Here is a 10,837-nt window from a genome sequence, read left to right on the forward strand (position 1 = left end):
TGTAGCGTTCACTCTCGTAAAAGGACAAAAATGGACTTCAATTGAGTTACGCGCGATGCTCATTTTCGAAAGCCCCTCTTTGGCATGATAGGCTAGCAATGAGCTAATGGATGCTCATTAAGCTGAATAATATTCATGAGCACTCGTTCACATAAACAAAGAAAAAAAAATGTTCCAAACTGTTCCGGACTTCCTGCCGCTCTTGTGCGTCAACTTGCGAGCGCCGTCGGCAAACTTTGCCTCCAAACGTTTGCACAACAACGCAAAACAAATTGAGTTAGTGCGTCGCCTTTTTAGCACTTTCACACACAGGCACACACACACACACACACACACACACACACACACACACACACACACACACACACACACACACACACACACACACACACACACACACACACACACACACACACACACACACACACACACACACACACACACACACACACACACCAGTGACGGGAATAGCAGCCGCGGAGACGGGAGGGCTGAAGGGTGTCAAATCACTTCCTGTGTGCGCGAGGAACTCAAACCCTGGTGAGGCGTACCCGCCAAGGAGAGCGAGGCGTTACTCGCTGTGAAAATCTCCACCCAACAAAGTCCTCGCGCTTCTGCAAGATCGCTCCCGACGTCGACGCCGACGTCGGGGTCGTCGTGTTTCAGACGTGCGCGAGCCGGCGAGAGGAAGTGACGACGTTGTTGTGCAAGTTCAACGACGGCAAAAAAACAACAAAACTATTTTGCTACGTTTGCGTGCGTGTGTGCGTGTATTTAATTGCGGCAGTTGTGCGCGCTTCACGTCTGCCTGCCTCCACTTAATTGGCTGCAGGGTTAGCTGATGAAGTCGCCGCAAACACGCTCGCACCTTTGCCTGGTCTTGATCAGTGTGTGCGTGCGCGTGCGCGTGCGTGTGACTTCATTTGAGATTGTGCCCATTAAGCATTCGCCACTCTTGACTCGTCCGTCATCGACCTCGCGCAATCACGTCGGTTAGCCGCGGGGATGTGCTTGGCTAACATGCTAACAGATTAGCATGACACAAATTAGCCACGCCAATAAAAGTATATTTAGCATGAGGGATGAATCTGTATCTGTGTTCGGAGTGGCATATACCAGAAGTGGGCGTGGTTTATCCCGGGATGGGCGTGGCTTCAAATGGGGGGGGGGGTAATTTGAAAAAAAATGGATATGGATTGATCAAAAGTTTCTATATTTTTTGTTTATTTGAAAATTATTGACAATACAGCCTAATAAAGATTCAAATCAATGCTTTTTTTTAAAAGTGTTTTACACCCGCTACATGATCCTCCCCACTGGTGCTAGCCACGTTAGCATGTAGCACGTACACAACATACAGGAAGTGACATCACATAGAAAGCATTGGCAGAGGATTTTTATTTTCAATGCAAAGTACGCATGTTAGCAGCGAGCTAACAACATTAGCGCTGTGCTAATGTAGCATCTCTGGATGCTCGCTTTGCTTTTTGTCACTTCCACTCGAACGCCATCTTGTTTCCTGAAGTGTGCGTGGGATGATTGCCCCCCCCCCCCTCCCCTCATAATGAGAAGGTACAGCTGTCGTTGTGTGTGTGCGTGTGTGTGTGTGTGTGCGTGTGTTGGGAATGCAGAGGTCCATTAGCAAAGCTTTTGATTGACAAGCTGAAGGATGATGTTCTGCAGCTTCATTAGCACAGGTGCTGGAGTGCGTGCGTGTGCGTGTGCGCGCGTGTGTGTGTGTGTGTGTGCATTTGTTATACATGCTTGTTTGTGTGTACGTGTGCTTGCAAGGGTGCAAGGGTGAATATTTCATTTAATTTCTTTCTTTTATTCTTAAAAAATCATTAATTGCTACATTTGAATGTGATATTTTCTTGTTCGTAATTGTGCTTTTATCCTTTTTTGTTGAAGCGCCAAATGGATGTCGAGTTGGATTATTCCAGGCAAGCATACGTTTGCCGTCCATGCTTGCGTGTGCGTAAAAGCAAGTGAGGCAGATTTCAAGTGCAACTCAACATCAAATCCACTTTTTAGTTTTTTTGCTGACAACCTCTAAAATGTGTTTCTTTCTACGAACGCTGTCTACATGTTTCCAAAAGCTTGAAAAAAACAACGTCAACAACCCAAATCTGCGCGACGCCATCTTCAGGTTAAACACAATTTGGCCGTCTTGACGTCACTTGCGTGAAAGTGACGCCGCCGCTTTACCTCCTAGCGGTACACGCCTCCTTAGCGACTTAGGGTTAGCATAGCAACGTTTGCAAACGTATCTTTATATCCGTTTTCATCTTATTAGATTATTTAGCTTCGCTTGTGGTTGGATAGAAACGATTCGTTTTCACTGCTGCTGTCAATCACAGGCAGGCCACGCCCACCACTCGCCGCATTTGCAAGCCAACGATGCTCCGCGAAAGCAAATACTAGTGAGGAGGGGGCGAGCAAGAGTCTGGTTGGGGGCGAGTAACGACGCATTCGAGGAAGGCGGGAAATCGACAATATCCCACTCACTGATCAATTGCTTGTTGGTTTAGGTCAGGTTTCCAAAAACGAAATTCCCTGTTGTCGAGCGTTGTCAGATTGAAACCAGTAGGGCTGGGAATTGCCTTTTTCTTGACGATTCCGTCCGTATCACGATTCGATAGCGATTAATCACGATACGAATCTATACGGCGAATGTTGCGATTTTTTTCCCCTTAACATTTTGAAATGACTTGCCAGTCGTGATTAGACAAATGAAGCTTCATGAAGCACCTGTGATATTTTTTGACTCCTCTAGATGGCACTCTTGGTTTAAAGATGCCGTGGGAATGTAATCAATGTCCATCGGCATTATCTTTAAACCAAGAGTGCCATCTAGAGGAGTCAAAAAAGAATTTTGCAAGTGCGTCATGAAGGTTCGTGAAGCTTCATTTTCTCATCACGACCAATCATTAAACTTGTACACTAACATTTGTATATTTGTCTGAAACTTCAGGCTTAACAAATTCGGTTTCATCAAAATATGAAGGCTTAATGTTCCATTCATAAAACATTCAACCCGAACCCCAACAAAGATGTTTTGTTGAATATTTCCATCAAAAATGGCACGGGGTGGAACCCACAACCTCGACTCCTGAGCCATGCCGCCCCATGGCTGCGAAAGGGGCGTTCCCACGCATACTTCCCGGTATGAAACAAGAACATCGGACTTCCCGGCTTCCTCGAATGCAGCGGATGAACGAGAAGATGACGTTTGCGAGTCTCTCGTGACGCGACCCCGAGCGGAGGCCGAAAACCCGCCCCGTCACCTTTCCCACCTTTTCAGCCAATTCCCAACACAAATGGGAAGTCACAGTGGCAACGTAACATGGCTGCCGTCTGGCTGAGGGGACAATTGCTCGTCTGTCAAATAGACATCTGTGACGCGCGTGAAATTGTTTCCCGATCTCATGAGTATCAAATTCCCGGCGGCTGCAACACATGACGCCTCGTTAGACTTAATAAGCAAGCAAAAACCTGTTCACCTGTGTCAAACATGCTGGCGTGCGTGCGTGCGTGCGTATGTGTCACCTGTCCGCACACACGCACGTGCACGCACTCCCTCAGGAGCAAATGTTGCCATATTGTGTGTGCGCGTGATAATGAAGCGAACACACACAGCGAAAGCAATTAAGGTAGCAGGCGACGAGGTGGATTTATTTTCAGACACTTTTGATACATGTTCTTTTTTCTTTAAAAAAAAGAACTTTATAAGAATCATTCACATGAAAAGTACGTGTGTGATGCACGTGTGCTGCGTCGCCACGGTAACAACACACGTGGCCGACACGACATCATCACATGACCAACAATGTAATGCATAGTAATAATAGAATAATAAATATTGTCAAACGATTCTTATCGGAATTTTTTTTTAATCAGAATAATGACATCTTAGAATTTGGATTCATTGCGATTCATTCATTCATTTTAATTTTAATTTTAAAATTTGAATCAAAAATAAAAATCTAATAAAAAAGCTTTTATATTATTATTTCTTGCCCGCCAAATGTGACGTCTTTTTTTAAACATTTATTGATCCACTGCATACGCTCTCATCCTCCTTGTTTTCTAATCAGTTCGTTACTTGCATCATTTAAAATGGAGAGATTAAAAAATGACGCCACTATTTTCACATGAAGAAATATTGTGAATGTCAAAAGGCAAACTTTTATTAAATGCATGTCGTTGTCTATATATACAGCGCATTATATATAATAAAATAGATGTTAAGTATAGTTTCTATACATCACTAAGAGGACGTCGCTAAGTTAGCCTAGCTTAGAAATGTTGCACTAAAAACAATTTGTCCTGCAAGAATTGTCTTTGGAGACGCTGGTGGAAACATGTGGCAACTTGTTCAACACAGCGCACGCACGCACGCACACACGCACGCGCACGCGCACACGCACACACCCTTCCAGGTGCATCCAGATGGGCTGCGAGCCACCTGAGGAAAACACCTTGGAGACTTTCATTCTTATAATCATTTAAGATTTGAGATGCAAGTTGCGCTTTCCACAAAAAGACGCTCGCTCGCTCATGTTGCATTCGCTTCACATGGCAAAAAGTTAGCATTAGCATTTTTCACAAGTCTGTTGAAAACAGTGGAGAAAAGAGCTTGGTTCAACATGGCCCTGGTTGATCTCTTATACTCTGCTGCCACCTGCTGGCACACACAAACGAGGGCAAAGACAGTATAAAATAATTGAAATAAATCGATTTTGGGACATTTAAAATCGATTTTAAATTGTACTAATTGGAATGGCAAAAATTCTTATAAGAATCCTTTTTTTTGGCACACCCCGACATATCGGTTTAATTACAACACAACCTAACGTCAAACGATGTTCTTGTTTCCTAGATTTACAAGTGAATGCAGTGTTTTGAAAATTTGAAATTTGGGGTAACTGAGAAAATACAAGTTTGTTTTTTGGCCAACCTTTATGTAAAACTTTTAACCCTATAAAGCCTGAACCATGAAATAGATGAAAGAAATGTCTCATTCTTTGTAAATGGAGTGTTAATTGGTCCTTTAAGACTAATTAAAAAAAAAAAAAACTTCCACATACGACTTTAGATTTTGGTGTCCTATTTGATACTTCCGGTGTCAATGCTTGAACATGTACAGCGTCCATTTGCAACTGTCAACCGACGACCGGGACCTTTCCCTGCCGGGCCCGGGGTTCCGGGGTGCTACCCGTCCCCCGGTGCTCCCTCCTCTCTTCCGCCCTTGCGAGGTCGCAGGAAAAGCCATCGGCTGGCTGTTACTGCCCTCTAATGGATTATCCGGGCAATGCACGTGTCGGATCATATACGTCAGGGTTTGAATGGAGGAACAAAACTATATTACACTCCTGAAATAGAAGGCTCAACATGTCTTGCATTTGATATGATACGTTTGGCGTTATAATAAACTGAAGAAAAAAAAGTTTGGCAACTGATTGCCTCACACTTTTTTTTTGTTCTGCATGTGTGTGTGTGTGTGTTAGCTCCAAACACACACGCACGCACACACCGCCATGCTGGCTGCTTAATGAAGGTGTGTAATTGTTATTGTCGACTGTCTTCAAAGTCAGCGCACGTGCTTGTGTGTGCGTGTGAAATAATTGCTTGTGTGAGCGGGAACAAAACAACACGGCCATGTTTGCTCGGCGGCGTGTAAACACAAGTTGAGGACAACACATCACAACAAGCGAGTGACAACACAACAACATGCGAGCCATCCTTCCGCCATTGTTTGCCACACAAAAGTCAAAAAGTAAACAACAACAACACACGAGATCTTGAACTCGCCTTGTCGTCAAAATAAACACAAAATTGTGTTTTTGTCTCAATTCTTTGACATGATTTAAAAAAAAAAAAGAAGAAGAAGAAGTGTTTTAACAATTAAGAATGAATCACGACCGCATCCTCTCGACACGAATGAATTGTTTAATTGATCATCCGGTCTTCCATGAAAGCAGACGGATTATTCATTATTAAATCATTTTTCTTGTCTTTTTTTATTTTCTATTTTCAGACGGCAAAACTCACTTTGAAATGTTTGCAGTCATCGATTATTAAAATAAGCTGCATGAGTTGCAGCACAATTTTCATATTCACTTTGCCATTGAACCCCCCCCCCCAAAAAACCCCGAAATAATATATACTATATAAGTCTTTCTATCTACTTGTTTCTATGTAAAAAACAAAACAATATTTTGAATTTACAAATATTTATTATTATTAATAATAATAATGTAGTAAAAAACACGTAATTTTTTATCAATGATGTACAATTAAAATTACAAAACAAAATGCTGTTCATCGTACAATCACGTTATTTTTCTGTTGTTTGCAATTATAAACATAAAAACAAATTAAAATGGCAGAAACTGAAACATTATGAAATGTTTTAAAATATTGTTTTGTAAAACTCAATAAAGAAACTGTTAAAAATATGTTTAACAAAACCATCATGTGATGTTAATCTAATAATTTCATGACAAATTGCTGACTTTTTATGGAAAAACATTTGACATTCCAATTTGCCTTTTGGCGCCTCTGAATCGAATCGTTATTCCGACATGTGGTTATTTCTCGCTTCTTCTGCAGAAAGCCGGCTTAAACAAATCAAAAATGAATTCAAAAACAAATAAAATCATTTAGGATAAGAAATACTGCAGGTCACTTGTCGCATTCTTAACGGGAAAGATGAAAGTTGACAAAAGAGCGTTTGTGTCGTCATCATGCAAAATATTGCATGTTGAATGCAAATATTTTGGATTCATGCAGAAAACGATGGCTGCTGTTTTGAAACGTTCCCCGCCTGGCCAGTGTTGCTCTTCGCTGATCTCTGCTGCCACCTGCAGGCCAGTCGACGAGCCTTCAACTCTGCTCAATGATTTCCATGCACTAACAAAACCATTTTAAAGACCAATATTTGACAAACTAATGAAAAGTCTTTAGTTTTATAGAAAGAGGAAAAAAACGACATGAGACCTTTTCTGTTTTTAAAAGCTGCAGGTGGCGCCGTTGCATCATTTCCCAGCAAGCACCACCATGTGACCACGTGCCATGGCAGTTAAGGTAAGCAATAATAGAATTAGCTTTAGCTTAGCACTTTGGTCAAAATACACCTCTCGCAGTCACAATTATGAAATGGAACACAAGATTTGAATTATTACTGTCAAAACGTCTCAGACAACCAGAACGTGATCAATTTCATTTTGTGCATGATCCCATATAACATGTGCTTAGCATTTACTTGGCGTTAGCCTAACTTTAGCTTAGCATTGCGTACTGCAAAACAGAGCTTCTCGTGGCCACGTCAAATCGAATGAACACAATAACACGACACACAATCATTAGCATTAGCCTAGCAATGTGTGTCACAAAACACTTGTCACAGTCACGCCACAATAACACAACACATAGAATTAGCATTAGCATAGGATTAGCATTATCTTAGCAAATCTAATTAACACAACAACTCACAATAATTAGCATTAGCATAGCATTGGATTAGCATAAGCTTAGCATCACGTGCCACAAAATACCTTTCATAACGCACCACTCTGTGGCTAGCGTTAGCTTAGCACTGAAGTCAACCCATCATTTGTGTTGTGCGACACCAGGTTGCGCTCAAGTTGGCGACGCGTCGACATCGTCGAGCGTGCCTGGGCGTGGCCTGTGCCACAGATGCCGCCAATGGGCGACGAGCGGCGAAGCCCTTTGTGCGCTTTTGAAAGAAGGCCCAACAAAAGTGCAAAGTGGAAGCAAGCGATGGCTGAATACACAACGGCGCCACCGCCGCCGCCGCTAAACGTTGCCGCCCGCCCCGCCGCCCGCACCGCGCCCGCCGTTCCGCATCACGTGCGTATGCGTGCCTTTTTCAAAAGGGCAAAAGCGCGCCAGTGCCATCTTCCTCCTCGGGTTTTAATTCCCCCCAGCGCCGGTGCTTGAGGCCAAATCTAATTTGAGTGAAAAATGGCAATCCAGCTGTTCAGTTGACAGAACGCAAAGCAAAACACGCGCGACACACACACGCACACGCGCAAAACACACGGCCGCTTTCACCGCGCCGTCTTCATCTGCACATCAATGGCGGCGGAGCGGAGGCCTCGTAATTACACCCTCCACGCATGTGCGCTTTTTTGCACCCTGCGTGCGCGCGCGCCAACGCAGGATGACGCCATTGATTGGCGCCATCTTTCTTTCTTGGGCAGGATGGGAGGAACGCGCTATTAAGTACACACACAAAGGCGGGCAGGTGTACACACATTCATGCGTACGCAAACACACGCATAACTTGCAAAAGCGTGCATGTGCTCACACACACACAAATGCACACACAAACACACACGCACGTGCATACACAAACAAAAGCTCACATTTACACACCACACGTGTTGAACACATTTGTCATTCGCAATTATGTTTTTGTCCCCCCACAAAGACAAAAATATTTCGTACCCCCCCAACTCTCTGTGGCAACTAATAACTCGTATCATTTGTTGATAAAATTGCTTTAAATGTATTCTCTGCGTATGAGAGCGCCACTGCCCACTATTGTTGTGGAAGTGCAATTACACTTTATATTAGTATGACCACAAAAAAAAAAAAGCCGTATTAAAACATGAACATTTGTGCTGTCGCTATCGAATATTTTTAGAATCAATTAAGTATTCAATTGATTAAGCGATTTGGATTTATTTGAATTTTGCATTAAAGTGTATTACAAAAGCATTTCTTTCCTGATTATTGTTTATTTTTATTATTTTAAATTTATTGTATTATTATTATTTGATTGAGATATTTTTTGATGACTGCTTATTTGTTTTTTATTTTTAAATAAAAAAAAGATAAAAAAGAAGATGAAGAAGGCTTCACGATGGCGAAGGTTTATGAAGTGTGTGCGGTGTGGGCGGGGTCATAATTGAGGCGTAAAGCCCCCACAAAAATAAAAACAAGGAAAGTGCAGGTTGGAAAGGCTCTTCGCACCGGCGGCCGCGTGGGTCGGCTTGCACGTTGGCTTTAAATGAAATCGATGAATTCAATGCTCACTCTGTCGGGTGACAGAGCAAAAGGTCAAACTTTCATTAACAAACAAAGTTTATTGGCTAAAGACTTTGCCAAGTCACTTCCTGAAAAAAAAAATGGGAAAAAAAAAAGTCTAGGTCACTTCCTGGTTTTGTTTTGTTTTGTTTTGTGTTTTCTTTTCCTTGTGTCTCGTTTGACAGCACCGTTCTGGTTCGTGTGCTCAGTTTGAATTGGATGTTGGAGTTTGAATGAATAAAGAAAGCAACAACAAAACAAAACGAATCCATCGGCCAAGATGGCCGCCTCGGCCCAGGGGTCGGGAAATGCCGCGTGTGCAATAAGTGCCATTGGCGGATATAAGCCGAACAGTTGCAACGGTTTGAATAAAAGTCGAAAAAAAACGGACCGTTTTCTTTGACAAAGTTGAGCAAAAGATGAAAAGGTTCCCTCCCACCCCAGCATTGACGTTGCTCATCCCTCCCGATATCACGCAAGCACGCATAAACATCTGCCACATGACTAGCCGCGCCTGCTAGCTTATGGGTGACGGTCAAAGGTCACGTGGCAGCAAGCAGACGGCAAACGGCTCAAAGTTGAATGTTTCCGTAGTTCCTTAACGTTCATACCTTTGTTTTTTCCCGAACATGCCACTCCAGATTGTCCATTCATGAATGTGTTTCCTGAACATGCCACGTTTTTACGCATGAATTTGTCTTGATGCATGTGTTATAAAAATGTGAGTTTCCTGAACATGCCACTCATTCATGAATGTGTATTTAGCCTATTATTTTCTGACGTCACGTGCTGATTTTTATGTCGTGTCCCCAAACACAACATCATCGCGTTGACACTTGATGCCCCCCCCCCAAAAAAAAATCATAAAAAAAGCCTTCTTCTTAAGGACACCACCGTCTTTTTGTGTGTTTTTACTCCGAAACTCAGATGCAGACTGAAAGCTGTGAGAAGATTTCCTTTTGGCCTGGAGGTGTCCGATCAAACCACCAACATCTCATTACGACCCCTTCCCATTGCACAGGCGGTGTGCGCGCGCGCGCGCGAACAGCTCCCCAGTGTGTGCTGGTGTATAATGGCTTTTGCAGGAGATTGTCGCTTTGTAAAGACATTTGATTGACACCTCCTGATGTCTCGGTCCAATTAGAGAGTTCCTTTGTTAGTGTACACCAGTCAGTGCGTGCGTGCGTGCGCGCGCGCGCGCGTGTCTCAGTGAGCTGCAGGAATGAATAATAATAATATGCCAGTGTGTGTCTTTCTCACACACTCGGGCACTTAAAGCGGTCGATTAATTAGCTGATTAAATAAATAAAAAAAGATGAAGATGAGAAGACGCTGATGAGGAGGATGATGAAGATGACGGCTTACCGTGTTTACAGTTTTACTTTTGTGTTTAGGCACCTCACAGCTTGATTCGTACATTTCAAAAACAAAACAGATTGACGACAACCAAACGTGAATTTCAAAATTTCATATTTTACGCTTTGTCATTTGCAGCATAATAAATAAATAAATAACGAATGCCCCACATGAAATTTTGTCACATTCGAGCAGATGAAGCAAAGACTCAACAAAATGCATCGAAAGAGGAAAAACCTGATTCAACATTCTCACGATTATTTGCATATTGTCATTTGACAACAAATGAATGAAAACCCACGCAAGTCAAATACACAACAAATATTCAAACAATGATGACAATTTCAAAAACATGCCTCTGTGTTTGTATATATATATATATATATATATATATGTATATATATATATATATTACATATGACCA

This window comes from Leptonotus elevatus, chromosome 14 (genome assembly GCF_054856555.1).
Source record: "Leptonotus elevatus isolate MCC_2025b chromosome 14, RoL_Lele_1.0, whole genome shotgun sequence".
Classification (NCBI taxonomy): Eukaryota; Metazoa; Chordata; class Actinopteri; order Syngnathiformes; family Syngnathidae; genus Leptonotus; species Leptonotus elevatus.